This window comes from Triturus cristatus, chromosome 4_1, assembly GCF_964204655.1.
Source record: "Triturus cristatus chromosome 4_1, aTriCri1.1, whole genome shotgun sequence".
NCBI classification, from domain to species: Eukaryota; Metazoa; Chordata; class Amphibia; order Caudata; family Salamandridae; genus Triturus; species Triturus cristatus.
Window position 1 is genome coordinate 368,603,057 of NC_140585.1, and position 15,781 is coordinate 368,618,837.

Below are 15,781 nucleotides of genomic sequence, written 5' to 3' on the forward strand. Positions count from 1 at the left end.
CTCCCGATCAGAAAGTGATCTACCATTTACTGCTCTTAGATTAAAATCCACAGTAAGAGCGTTAATCTGTAATGCCTTAGCGGACCATTTTTTGATCGGGGGTAATAACAAAGCTGGAATGGACCAACTAGCATCCTCCTCCTCTATACCGAGGGGATCATCCCCACTTAGGGGTTCAAATGTGCAGTTGAAGTCCCCCCCCACAATTATTTTAGAGTTTGAGGGGCAATTAACTAATGCCTGTTCCAGAATCGTAAAAGTACAAGACGTTTTATCTCCCCAAGTCCCTCTAGCATAAATATTAAATAACTCAATCTTACTACCCTTGGTCTGGCCTTCAAAAGAAAGGTGTTGAATGTCCCTACATTCCCAATCATAAGTTGAAATGTTCCAATTTAAATCTATTTTTATCCATATATGTAAGCCCCCAGAAGGTCTGCCCTTACCACAACTATAAGCAGGTACCCAAAAGGTTGCATATCCAGTTTTGTATACTGGTAATAGGCTCCAAGTTTCTTGGAACATACATATATCGAATTTTTCAATATATGTATATATTTTTTATATGGGTCTATATAAACTTAACCAATGTATAATTTTATTTTTCAGCTGATAAAAGTCTTCTCTCTTGTTGTCAGCCAATATGGGAACCCCCGTCAAAACCACCACCAGGGGCACAGCTTCGGGAGGTAAATCAACCTGTGGCCCATGGTTCCCTAAGCCCCCTTTCCGACTGGAGCTTCCCTGCTCCTGTCGTGTAATCCCCATTGGTGCAATGGTAGTCCCTTCCAAGGGGTTAATGACGGGCTTACTAGTTGAATGTTTCACAGTCGTTGGAGGCCCCTTTCTGAGACGGTCAAGTACTAAGTGATTAGGTTCCTGTGGTGCATTTTTGCTAAGGTCGAGAGTTTCCTGAGAAGCATTAATAGAGTGTACCGGGGCCTGGGGAATTGCCCTATTCACTTGGACCTTATCCGCAGCAATCAAGTTACTCAGTGCGGATTCAATGTCCTCTAACCTGTGTTCCAACCTCCTCAAACTGTTAGTGATGGGCAATATAAAAGTACTAAACAAATCTCCCAGTTTGGTTTGGAGAGCAGTAGAAAGAACGGCCGGCTGCAGGGGGACATCAGCGGGCAAATCGGTCTCAAGGTTATTCACAACTAATTCAGGGCCTACAGAAAGGGAAAGAGAGGCCGTTTTTAACCTAACATCTGGCCCAGTTGCCAACCCCAAATCTTTTCCATTTACAATCTTTGTGTGTTGGCCAAAGTCAGAATGGCTAATCCTAGAATTAGCCACGACCGCCCCCTCCTTGCGTCTTATTTTCCTAGGGGGAGGACCATGAATTTTCCCCTTAACCACTTTCCTGGCCTTTTTCCCTGTTTGTTTTCCACGGCATAGGAGCCGCGTATTAGGGACCTTATGGCTTTCCCTATCAATTAAAGGGAGAGAATCGCTAATGACATGAACACTAGGAGCATAATTTATAGGAGAACAATCACGTAGTAATAAAGGAACACTATCTTGAGAAAAAGGGACATCATGGCTACCACAACTACCACAATCACCTAAGGGGACCTGGAGAATAGAGTCCTCGGGAACCCTACGTTTCATATTCTCAACTGAGCGACGGCGCTCAGATCTGCGCTCAGCCATTAAAATACCCCTATCATCATCCGTTCCGATCTTCTTAAAATAACTATCTAAAGGGCCATTTGGCACGCCCCCCAGTTTGTCCCCTACCACTTTATTTTCAAACAAGGCCATTGCAATGGTGAAATAACACGGTAATTACAATGTCAATGACCGGGCCCTGCCCGGCCTCGGAGGGCCTTAGAGGGCCCGCTCTTTGCCCGGTCTTCGCCCCGGTGTGCGCCCCACGCGCGTCCCGCTAGCGCGTGGGGGGGAGGTGTCTGATGATAACAAGGGGGGCGGAGCCAGGAGGAGGAGCCAGGTGCGGGCGATAACTAGAGCACAAAGCAGCCTGGACCTCGCAGTCCCGGGTGAACAGTTCTGCAATTAAAATTCCCCTCAGAGATACAGCGTCTCCCACATCCGCACTGCGATTAACACAGCAGCGGGGGCACAGCCAAAGGATTCAAGCGTTGTCCACAGCAGCACAGGGCATTCACAGCAACGAAGATGCTTCAGGCCAGGGAAACACCAGTAACCACAGCCTACGAGCGGCTCCCGCGTAGCGGGGGCCGCGAGGCGTTGTGTAGTTGTTGGGGGCGGAGCCAGGAAGAGGAGCCAGGTGCGGGCGATAACTAGAGCACAAAGCAGCCTGGACCTCGCAGTCCTGGGTGAACAGTTCTACAATTAAAATTCCCCTCAGAGATACAGCGTCTCCCACATCTGCACTGCGATTAACACAGCAGCGGGGGCACAGCCAAAGGATTCAAGCGTTGTCCACAGCAGCACAGGGCATTCACAGCAACGAAGATGCTTCAGGCCAGGGAAACACCAGTAACCACAGCCTACGAGCGGCTCCCTGCCCAGACAGGCTTATTATGATGAACTGCCTAGCTTCTATTACAGTAACATGGGATGTTCATGAGCAAGGTAAAGCTCGAGTTGTCAAGTCTGCGGTCTAATTAGTCCTTCAATCCTCTTGGTGGTCATCTATTCTTTAAGCTGAGGAAGAACACGTTAAGGTCTGTCCAGTTTCTGCTCAAGGTAAATCAACTCATGGAATGCAATTTGGTTGTGTGCAACATTTTTCCATTCCTCGTCAAACATGACATACAGTAGCTACTGACATCATAGTTGATCTTCCTCCATCCATTATGAGAGCACACAGGGTGGTGTGGGGGAAAAGGGATGTTCCAGGGACTAATCCACTAGACCAAGATATATTTTCTTTTCTTTTCTTTTCTTTTCTTATGGTGGTACTACTTTTCAAGTGTGTCTCTGCTGCGACCCTCTACTGCAGTAGCTCCAATCTGTAACCCAGGAACTCTTTAAGAAGCAAGCTCAATACTTTTGGATCTTCACAACTGGTCCATAATTTATGTTACAGGGAAAGGAGACAACAATCTACACTGGAAAAGGGCTTGAAAATATTGAAGCCTACATATGGCTCCATATATCCAAGCAACAAGCACTGCTGAGTATCTTGGGTCGAGGAACAATGGCAATTATGAAGACTGGTGAGCAGAGGACCAGATTAACAACACTAAACCTAGGGCTATAACACAGTCGGTGTGTACTGACTGTGTCATTTGTATTTCATAGATGAATATTAAGTGAGTTGTAGGTGATGTTCTAGCCCTGTTGGCTCAAACTTGTTTCAAAGTTAGGTGGCTAATGTTTCTTGTGGTACACAGCGTATTGATCAGAGGGGAAACATACTTAAGCAAAGTGCTAGAAACTCCGGTAGGAGAGTTTGAAGGCAAGTTGACCTTTAGGGGAGACATTGTTTGGACACTGGACCTGCAGAGGGACAGAAATGTAAAAGTACAAAAGGTTACAGAAGAAATTTAGGGAGCAAGTTTTAAAAGACAATACTTCCTGATGCACACTTTTTTCACTTTACTCCTATGTCCATAATACCTATTCCTGCATAGATTATATAATGATGTCACAGGAATTATTATGAATGCTACATAAGGCTGATATTTCAAATATTTCCTTTTTAGATCATGCCCACATTGAGATCAAATTGGAGGGCTAGTGGAAAGCTTTCCGAAGTGAATTAAAGGCTACAGGGAAAAATATTTAGGGATCATATACACAAAGAATAAATAGTAAAGGAAATTGAGGACTACTTTATATGCAGGATATATATTCCAACACCTCTTCATTAATGAAGTAGTATGCAAATAGGGCCACAAAAAGGAGAGTAGCCATAGAAGTGTCATCAAGAAATGAAAGGAGGCTTCTATTGGGCAAGCTGGCCAAAAGAATAAAAGGAACTAGAAAGAACAGTCAAATAGGGAAGTATGAACACTAGGTGTAACTGGAATACCAGAGGTCAGTTGGATGTCGAGCAGACAAAGCTAAAGCTACTGAAATGAGGCCCGATGTTGTATGAGAAAGGATATAAGGTGGGTATCCTTCATGTCAGGACATTGAGAACACAAACCGCATAGCTCATGTAGCCAGTGTTAAGAGACCCAACTGGACAATAGCGACAAGGAGACAAAAGAAGCATGAACCTTTTCAACAATTATACCAACAGTGCAGTAAACTGCAAGGGAATAAGGGGTACCTAAAGTCATGTAATATGGCCATCTTTCCACTTAACTGTGTAGTGGAATTGTAAAAACCTATTTAGGAGGACAAGGTCTGTAGATCATTGAAAGAGCTGATTTTAATAAAGCACTGGGGCCCAATGGGTTCACACTACATTTTTACAAGACCTTCCTTCCTCAACTGGAAAACGTAGCACAACCAGATGTCCGTGGATAGTCTGGTGTTTTCAGGCTTTGTCCCCGTATCTCGACACTTAGGTAAAATAGATACATGTCTTGGTTTGGGAGTGAGGGGTCTACGAGCCTGCATATTCATCAAATTACAAACAGCGGACCATAAATAGAATTCAGTTCGTTGTTTTCAGACATTCCCTACTGTTCCGCCTAACCTCACTCATTCAGCACAGCAGGTACTGAAGGGCTCCAGACAGTGTTCGAGGACATGTCGTCCAAAGATCAGGCTCAGGAGCCTCCTTGTGGACTTCATCATAGGTTGGTCACAGGCCATCCTAGCACCCACCCACGGGGGAAGCACTGGTGCTCCCCCCGTGGGCCGCCCTTAATGCTGCTCCCACCATGGAAGGCAGGGGAAGCCTGTCCCCTGCCCCTCCAACCCTCCCCTCCACGTCATCTTATGACGTCAGCGCACAAGGTGCTGATGTCATTGCATGATACTGGACGCGCTGGAAGCCATTTGCTCCCAGTGCATCGGAAAGGGAGGTGGGGGGGATTTTAACAAAAGAGGCATCAGGGGAAAGGCCTCTTTTGAGCATTCCTGCTGCACAATAGCGCAATCATGCAGCAGGAATGCCCACTAGAAACCAGGGATTTTTTTTATATATATATAACGGTGATTAACTGTTTGCGGGGAGTGGCCCCTTAGGCAAGGGTCGCTCCCCTTTGGGGTCAATGTTTTTGGCTGTGTCTGCCCCCTTGGGGGGCAGATCTGGCCATTTTTTTCATAATTGTGCCCACTAGACCACCAGGGAATTATTTGAGGGGAGTGGCCCCTTGGGCAAGGATCGCTCCCCTTTGGGGAGCATTATTGTTGCTATTTCTGCACCCCTGGAGGGCAAATCGGACCATATTAAAAAAATAATCTGCCACACCAGCCCACCAGGGATATTTTTGCAGGGAGTAGTCCCTTCGGCAAGGGTTGCTCCCCCTTGGCTGATAGGAACATTTCAATAAAAAATAATTGTGCCCACATATGTTTGCGGGGAACGGCCCCTTGGGCAAGGGTCGCTCCGCTTTGGGGAGCATTATTTTGGCCGTTTCTGCCCCCCTGACGGGCAGATCGGCTGATTTTGTAAAAGCTTTGTGTGGCCCACTAGGGCACCAGGGATTACTGTTTTTTTTTTAAATGCTGGAAGCGGCCCCTTGGGTAAGGGTCGCTCCCCTTTGGAGAGCATTATTTTGGCCGTTTCTTCCCCCCTGGAGGGCAGATCGGCTGATTTTTTAAAATTTTGTGTTGCCAGCTAAATGTTGTCGGGAAGCGGCCCCTTAGGCAAGGGTTGCTCCCCTTTATGGGGGGATGATTGTGGCCATTTCTGCCCTTTTTGGGGGCAGATCAGCCATATGTTTTTAGGCCCATCTGTGCCCAAGTGGGGCAGAAGCCACTAGACACCACGTTTTTTTTAAATGTTGGTGTTGGGGAGTGGCCTCTTGGGCAATGGTTGATCCCCTTTTATGGGGGTGAATATTTTGTCTGTTTCTGCCCCCCTCGGGGGCAGATCAACCTTATGCTCTTATGCCCACCTACCCCTTAGCGTGGCTGGTGGATTGTGTGTGGACTGGTGCATTATTTGCATATTTGATTGTAATGTTTTATTTCTTTTTATTCTAGTGCAAAGCTTTTGGTTTTTGTTTGCGGTTTCGGCAGTGGTTGTTCTGCAGTTTTGCGTAGCTGGATTTATTTGGTAAGAAAAACATTTTTGTTGTGTTTACTCCAAATGAGTATTATTGTCATGCATGAATGAAGTTCAGGGCTTTGAAATGTCTTTACCGGGTAGACCAGTGTGAACATGTCTCTCCCTCTAGAAGGGTGGAATTCTACCCCCGCCGCCAGAACTGGTGGGGGGTAGTATTCCAAAGTGTTTGACACCAAACACGACATGTTTCTGGGCAGCCAGTCCAAAGTTAGGATTTACCGCGAGGTTATAATGCACTCAAGAGTATATGGTCAGGCTGCACCACAAACAGCATCAGAGGAGGTACTCCGAACACTGCAGAGGGGCTCTGCTCATGCAGGGGCACCCTCTCACATAAAAACCAAGCATTCTACCTTCAGGATTGTTAAGGCCTGCCATAGGAGTGACTTATAGGTTTTATATGTGTGTGCAATGGTAGTGATATAGGTAGCCTATACCACAGTAAGGGGTGCAGGCACCACCTTACCCAGGCTGCAGTAGCAGACCTGTGGTGGTGTCATTTTGGAGTGCTTCCCAGGGGTGGCATAATACATGCTTCAGCCCCTGGCAGGCCTCTGAGCTACCTATGCCCTAGGTACATAGTATACCATATACTAGGGGCTTATAAGGCACTCCAGAATCCAATTAGAGATATACCTAATTTACATGGAAACCATTTTTAGAGAGGAAGCAGCTAGGCTGGGGTCCTGATTAGCAGGGCCACAGCCAGACTAAGTTCGAAAAACAGTGAAACACCAGCAAAAAGTGAGGGTACCCATGTGAAGCAGATCCTACTCTCCTATAATCATCATCTTCTTTTTATCTTTAACTCAAAAAACAAAAACATTTTCAATTTCAATTTCACAACATTTTTATTGTTTTTTTTTCTCTTCTAACAGAACAAATAATGTCCTTCTGTGTGAAAGACACACAGCCGCCTTGCATTTAAAATGATAACTGTACATTTTACTTCATATTTATGATATCAGTTCATAATTCTTGGCTCGGTAGGTTCGTCTGGTTTGGTCAGCCACAGGATGTCAGCTTGCACCATCCGGTGATCACTCCAGGGTTGTGGGGGGGGAGGGGTCCCATACCCACACAGGGCCAGTCAGACCAAGGCACTATCTCACAGGACAGGGACATCAGGCTGCAGTATGATGACCTGGAAAAGAAACAAGAATCACTCTTCTTGCAAAAAATATTTTTCAAAAAGCGCACGTTTTCCTTTCTCTGTTTTGGGTCTGAAGGCACAATATTATCATTCCTGTCTGCACGGTTCTCTGCTGGCTCTGGGGAATTATCTGAGAATTCTACCCAAGCTATAGCCTCTGAATTCTTGGTATTAGTATGAAACTCTCCTTTTCCCTGCACAGTAAGAAGTGCTGGGGCAGTCTCCTTCCTAAATATTTTTCCACTCACTGCATGAGTACTTGCTCCCTTTATCATTTGGCATGAGCCCAAGGCAATCCATCTGCTCTGGCAATTTTGCTTTCTTCAACTCGCCCCTCACCTTCTGTGGGACTGGTCTGCGCTGTGCATATTGATACATAGGAATCACAGTTCTAAGGAAATCTAGGGGGATATGCATCCCTTCATTCTCTGCCCACCTGTTTGTATGGTCTTTCTCTCCTAGGTGCTCGCACTTAGTCATGCACACCAAATCAGAATTGTGTGATACCACCTCTGTCTCCAAGATTTTAGCCTGTTCATCTGTAAGGAAATTAAAGGTCCTGTCTAGTGAATATATAGGACCATGAGCATACACAGTAGCTGCGCTTTGCAGTGCAATCTGGCACTTCACTGGGGAATCTTGTGTCCCAAACACCACCCCTGGACTTTCTACTGGGACCTGCACCAACTGTTCATGCAAAACTACAGTTTCTGTCTGTATATGCCATTTTATTACATTTGCTTCTTCCCATTGCATTTGAGAAAATTCAAAAGTAAAAATCACATTATGTCTTATTGTCTTCTGACCAGTGTCTTTCAATGCGCAAATGCATTTGTATTTGTCCAGCATTTGAAAATGTTGCAGTCCACAAGTTTAAAAGCATACTCTTCTTTCCATGTTTTTCACAATTACTAAGAATAGCACACTGCTCCTGAACTGGAACAAATGATACACTGTTTCCTTTCTGAATTGACCACTTGTTTAAAACACACTGCACCGTCTGTTGTGCAGATTCAAAAGCACATTGCTGCATTTCCTTTTTCAAAATAGCGTCTTTCCATGTAGGACATGATTCATTATTCACTGACACGTTTGATTTATACCTGCAACCAACGATCGCTAATTCTAAAAGACTGGTCTGCTTATCTTCCTGCACATTCACCTTTTCTAGGTCCAAATTCGTTTCTGGCTGAGCAACGTCCTCAAAAGAATTAATTAAAACCTTCTGTGAAACCTGCAGATTAACTGGCAACATCTCTAATTTCACATTTTTCATGAATGACTCACCCTGGCTATCTGAACAGCCTGGCAAAACAAACGGCTTCAGAGCTTGGTATATGTTTAACTCTTTTTTCAAAGACTCGTTTTCAAACTGAGCACTAGCTAACTCTCTTTTCAGCTCACTACATTCTTTTTCTAAATGTTCATATTTTTGATACATGCTAAGCAATTAATTCAAAATGACACTACTATTTCTTTCTGAAATACTAAGTTGTTTTCCCTCTTTAAGACAGGCAATCTTCCTCTCAAATAACTCAGTTGGCATCTGGGACTCTGCAGCTGAAAACATAGGCATTTTAAAGAGCATTTTCCCCTTTTAATTTTCTTTTCGTATCATGACAAGTGACACCAAAAATGTCTTGCTTTCGCCTATCAGATAATGCAGAATCTCCCTCACAGGATAGCTTGATTCCAGTGGCATGGAGAGCACGGGACCCACGTCTGGGCATACCCGGTTAACAAATGCAAAAACAACAGTTGATGGACAGAATGCAGAACAATGTCATACATTCACCCCAGTACAGAGATCTGGGCCTAAATCCATCGTTTTTTTGCAAACCATGCCATTCCAGTTTGAACCCAGCCATATGCAAATCAGTCTTGACCCTGTGCCTCATGGGAACAGGCCAGCCCGAACTCCCAAGCCAGGTCCTCCCTGGACTGGAAACAAGAATCCTAGGACCGGTTTCGGGGTTTCACCCCTCTTCAGCCAGAATAGCTTGATTCCAGTGGCATGCAAAACCAAAGGGGATGATGGACGGAGTGCTGAACATTGCATTTGTTCCCGCGGGTACTTGGGCCTCCCACACGAGTGAGGCACCATTTTTATCGAGAGACCTGGGGAAACGCTGGGTGGTAGGAAATTTGTGTCAGCCCGACGATGCCACAACTTCCCCACACAAACGAGTGGAAAAAGTGATTTTGTCAGCTAAATTTGAGGCTTGCAGGGGATTCTGGGGAAGAAAAAGTTATGGGATCCATGCAAGCCATACCTCCTTGGAGTCCTCTGGATGTTTAGTTTTCAGAAATATGTGGGTTTGGTAGGTTTCCCTAGCTGGCCGCTGAGCACGGGGCCAAAAACCCAGGTGACCCCCCCCCCTTGCAAAACCAGGTTGTTTTGTGATAGGCAATTTTAATGTGGCCTCAATATGTTTTGGGCCCTTGCATGTCGTGGGTACTTGGGCCTCCCGCACGAGTGAGGCACCATTTTTATCTGCAGACCTAGGGGAACGCTGGGTGGTAGGAAATTTGTGTCAGCCCGGTGATGCCACAACTTTCCCACACAAAAATGTGTGGAAAAAGTGGGTTTTTTCAGCAAAATTTGAGGTTTGCTGGGTATTCAGGGTAAGAAAATGTTAGGGGATTCACGCAAGCCATACCTCCCTGGAATCCCCCGGGTGTCTAGTTTTCAGAAATGTGTGCGTTTGGTAGGTTTCCCTAGCTGGCCCCTGAGTACGGGGCCAAAAACCCAGGTGACCTTACAAAACCAGGTCGTTTTGTGATTGTCAATTTTGATGTCGCCTCAATACCTTTTGGGCTCTTGCCTGTCGGGGGTACTTGGGCCTCCCACACGAGTGAGGCACCATTTTTATAGGGAGACCTGGGGGAACGCTGGGTGGTAGGAAGTTTGTGTCAGCCCGGTGATGCCACAAATTTCCCACACAAAAATGTGTGTAAAAAGTGACTTTATCAGCTAAATTTGAGGTTTGCAGGGGATTCTGGGTAAAAAAAATTTAGGGGATCCACGCAATCCATACCTCCTTGCAATTCCCTGGGTGTCTAGTTTTCAGAGATGTATGGGTTTGGTAGATTTCCCTAGCTGGGCGCCGAGCACAGGGCCAAAAACCCAGGTGACCCCCATTACAAAACCAGGTCATTTTGTGACAGGCAATTTTGATGCCGCCTCAATACGTTCTGGGCCTTTGCCTGGCGCGGGTACTTGGGCCTCCCGCACAAATGAGGCACCATTTTTATTGGGAGACCTGGGGGAACGCTGGGTGGTACAAAATGTGTGTCAGCCCGGTGATGCCACAACTTTCCCACACAAAAATGTTTGGAAAAAGTAATTTTTTTCAGCTAAATTTGAAGTTTGCAGGGGATTCTGGGTAAGAAAAAGTTGTGGGATCCACGCAAGCCATACCTCCCTGGAATCCTTTGGGTGTCTAGTTTTCAGAAATGTGTGGGTTTGGTAGGTTTCCCTAGCTGGCTGACGAGCATGGGGCCAAAAATCCAGGTGACCCCCCCTTGCAAAACCAGGTCGTTTTGTGCTAGGCAATTTTTATGTCGCCTGAATACATTTTGGGACCTTGCCTGTCGCGGGTACTTGGTCCTCCCACACGAGTAAAGCACCATTTTTCTCGGGACACCTGGGGGAACTCTGGGTGGTAGGAAATTTGTGTCAGCCCGGTGATGCCACAACTTTCCCACACAAAAATGTGTGGAAAAAGTGATTTCTTTCAGCTAAATTTGAGGTTTGTCTAGTTTAAAAAAATGTATAGGTTTGCTAGGTTTCCCTAGGTGCCGGCAGAGCTAGGGTTCAAAATTTCACAGCTTGGCACTTTGCAAAAAAAGGGTCAGTTTTCCCTGTGAAAATGTGGTGTGTCCACGTTGCGTTTTGGGCTGTTTCCTGTTGCGGGCACTAGGCCCACCCACACAAGTGAGGTACCATTTTTCTTGGAAGACTTTGAGGAACGCAGGGTGGGTGGAATTTTGTGGTTCCACACAGATTCCAGAACTTTCCATCACAGAAATGTGAGACAAATATGTTTTTTTGACAAATTTTGAGGTTTGCAAAGGATTCTGGGTAACAGAACCTGGTGAGAGCCAGTCAAGTCACCCCATCCTGAATTCCCCTGGGTGTTTAGTTTTAAAATATATATAGGTTTGCTAGGTTTCCCTAGGTGCCGGCAGAGCTAGGGTCCAAAGTCTACAGCTAGGCACTTTGCAAAAAAAGGGTCAGTTTTCACCATGAAAATGTGTTGTTTCCACGTTGGTTTTGGGCCGTTTGCTGTCACGGGCACTAGGCCTACCCACACAAGTGAGGTACCATTTTTCTTGGAAGACTTTGAGGAACGCAGGGTGGGTGGAATTTTGTGGTTCCACACAGATTCCAGAACTTTCCATCACAGAAATGTGAGACAAATATGTTTTTTTGACAAATTTTGAGGTTTGCAAAGGATTCTGGGTAACAGAACCTGGTGAGAGCCAGTCAAGTCACCCCATCCTGAATTCCCCTGGGTGTTTAGTTTTAAAATATATATAGGTTTGCTAGGTTTCCCTAGGTGCCGGCAGAGCTAGGGTCCAAAGTCTACAGCTAGGCACTTTGCAAAAAAAGGGTCAGTTTTCACCATGAAAATGTGTTGTTTCCACGTTGGTTTTGGGCCGTTTGCTGTCACGGGCACTAGGCCTACCCACACAAGTGAGTTACCATTTTTCTCGGAAGACTTTGGGGAATGCGGGGTGGGTGGAATTTTGTGCATCCACGCAGATTCCAGAACTTTCCACAACAGAAATGTGAGGAAAATGTGTTTTTAGGACAGATTTTTAGGTTTGCAAGGGATACTGGGTAACAGAACCTGGTGAGAGCCAGTCAAGTCACCCCATCCTGGGTTCCCCTGGGTGTCTAGTTTTAAAAAATGTATAGATTTACTAGGTTTCCTTAGGTGCTGGCAGAGTTAGGGTTCAAAATCTAGAGCTAGGCACTTTACAAAGAAAGGGTCAGTTTTCCCTGTGAAAATATGGTGTGTCCACGGTGCGTTTTGGGCCGTTTCCTGTCACGGGCCCTAGGCCTACCCACACAAGTGAGGTATCATTTTTCTCTGAAGACTTTAGGGAACGTGGGGTGGGTGGAATTTTGTGGATCCACGCAGATTCCGAAACTTTCCAACACAGAAATGTGAGGAAAATGTGTTTTTTGAAATACAATTTTAGGGTTGCAAGGGATTCTGGGTAATAGAACCTGGTGAGAGCCAGTCAAGTCACCCCATCCTGGATTCCCCTATGTTTATAGTTTTCTAAAATGCATAGGTTTGCTAGGTTTCCCTAGGTGCCGGCAGAGCTACGGTTCAAAATTTACAGCTAGGCACGTTTAAAAAAAAGGGTCCGTTTTCACTGAAAATGTGGTGTGTCCCTGTTTTGTTTTGGGCCGTTTCCTGTCCCGGGTACTAGGCCTACCCACACAAGTGAGTTACCATTTTTCTCGGAAGACTGTGGAGAACACGGGATTGGGGAAATTTTGTGGATCCACGCAGATTCCAGAACTTTCCACCACAGATATGTGAGGAAAATGTGTTTATTTTACCAAATTTTTAGGTTTGTAAGGGATTCTGGGTAATAGAATCTGGTGAGAGCCAGTCAAGTCACCCCATCCTGGATTCCCCTGAGTGTCTAGTTTTCAAAAATGGATAGGTTTGCTAGGTTTCCCTAGGTGCCGGCAGAGCTAGGGTTCAAAATCTGCAGCTCGGCAATCTACAAAAAAATAGTCAGTTTTCACTGTAAAAGTAAACTGTGTCCACGTTGCTTTATGAGCCGTTTCCTGTCACGGGCACTAGGCCTACCCTCACAAGTGAGGTACCATTTCTATCGGGAGACTTAGGGTAAAACAGAATTGAAGAGCAACTGTTGTAAATTGGCAGCGATTGGGTTAGCATTAGCGGAATCCATCTTGTATTTAGAGGCTATTTTGTATTTCTGGCAGCCATTTTGTTTGCCATGTGCTTTGTCCTCCCTCAGTGTTGACTGCTCTTGTAATCTGCCTAGAAACTCCTCCTACTTGTCGACTGTGCATTTCTATATGACCTTATATGTACATAAAACCTTCTCCTGTACTTGTACCACCCTCTTTTAAGCCCCTGTGTGGGTATAAAAGGACCATGCTCCTTCTGTTTGGTGTGCCACTTCATTCAATACCGAAGGGTGCTGTGTGAATGTAGTTCCACCTCATGAGGTTTATTAAACTTTGTATTTTCTATTCCAGTTTCTGTGCCAACTTCTTCCTATTGGTCTGAGGACTCTGTGCAGAGAAGGGCAATCCCCCTGCACCTGTAGGCCTAGCTGAGGTCCACTTCTACAAATTGGCGCCCGACAAGTGGGGCTCATCGGTGACTCGGATGCCCAAAGGATTGGTCGCGACGAAGGATTGGAATCTCGCTCTGGACGCAATCGCTGCCCGATGAGACCCGAGTCTTGGCAACCACGGCGTTTTTCCTTTCTTTCTGATCTGACCATCCAGGTAGTGCCGGTCCTCGACTGAGATCTCTTCTGTTGATTCGCCGTGCAGTGACCATTTGGTCGATTTTAGAACTTGGCAGTTGGAACCTGGACACCAAGTGATTGGTAAGTGTCATTCTGCGGTGCTTGCTGTTGGTTTTTATGCCTGGGATTGGTAAGGTAGTTTAGTAACACTTTCTGCGGCTTTTGTATTTTGGAATTTGTGTTGGCCAACTTAGATTTCTATGTGATTCATATATAAATTGCAATTTATATAGGCAGGTAATGAGGAGAATTTTCTCTATCTGAATTGATTTGAACGGCACAGCGTACTAAAGGTACCTTAAGTGCTACTTTGATTATAATACTGCATATTCAGCACTATTTATGGCTTCGTAGGATGTGTTGCTTTTGTAGTGGTACCAGTTTGAGACTCGATGAAGCACAACCGCCCCCCCCGGAGGGGACGCCTAATAGGGATATGTATATTAAATATGGTCTTTCTTCTATAATGTACAGCACATTATGGAATAAATACACTCGTAAGGATTCTGAGTTGCATTGGCCTATGCATGGGTCATTTGATTTACGAAAGATTGAGTACCTGGAACAATGTATGTTTAAGCAAAAGACTGGGCAAGATATGTTTGACTGTGTACGAATGTGTTGTTAGAAAGAAGTGTGTGTACGAATGAAGCGTGAGCAAGCCTTGATTGAAAAAGAACAGCAAAAGAACATTTATGCGAAAGCATTAGAGCTGAAAAACAAAAAAATAAAAGAGTTAAAAGAGAGAGAAGATAGGGAGCTCAATTTACAGGTAACTGGCCAATACGCTGTTCGGCGGCCCCTTTATCCTATACTTAATAAACCACAAGATGATTTCTTATTTTTAGATCGTCCTCCACCTCCGTATATTGTTCCTTCTGCCCCTCATGAGTCAGATGAGGACTCCGGTTCGGAGGAACACAAGGCACGAGAAACTCGTTCTATGTTGACCGCTGAGCGTGCGTCCCAGCTTAGATCTGCTGCTCGTAAAGCAGTTCGTAGCACTGCCCCGCCTCTGAACTTCTAGATATTATGAAAGGGTGGCCGGAAAGGGAGCAGCTGTATTTTACTGAGGTGTTTGCCAAAGATGTCCTTCAGCTGTTTAGGAAATATTCTGAGGAGTTAGAGCCCGAACATGTAGCAGATAATTGTAAGCAAATGTGTGATGGTCTATTTGTTTTCTCCCAGGTGACTGATACAATCAGGCGTTTGGTTAAACTGTGTGTTGATGCAGTCCGTTTGCGAGAGGAGAAAAAGGCTGCAGACGTAGCTGCACAGACATCTCAGACCGGCATGGCACAAGCTTCTATCTCCGGAACAGATAAGACTATGATAGTTCATGCGAAACCTATGCGGGAGGCCGCGCCTTTGTATGTTCCTCCTAAAGGACAGGGTATAAGTGATGATAAGGCTTCTATCGATGCTAAGGGTTATTTTATTTATAATTGGGTTTACACTCCTTGGAATAGGACGGATGTCATGGCACTTAACTGCATTGCCTGATCCGCGGAAAAATCCAGACGCTTTTTATGAGGAAGTTGAGGGTGCTATTAGCTCTTGTACTATGACTTTGCCTGATATTGATTTATTTTTCGGATTGATATTACCACCTGATATGTGGAGAACTGTTCGTAAAATTGATGATTGTGCAGCTTTTGGGGCGTTATGGAAAGACTTGGAACAAATGGATGTAGAAAGGGAACCCGTACAGAAGCCATGTCAGTTAATTTTAGACCTTCCCGCAGCTATATTAATTAAGTTAAAAACGATTATTCCCCCTAAAAAGATAGATTGGACTGTTTTAGCGTCTTATAAGCAAAAGGCAGATGAATCGGTCTCTGATTTCTTTACACGTTTTGAAGAAGCATTCCACGATTTTAGTGGCCAGTCATTGACAGATGACACAGGCAGACATCTGTTTGTCGATAAATATGTCGCAAACCTGTTGCCAGGAATATCTAGTCGCC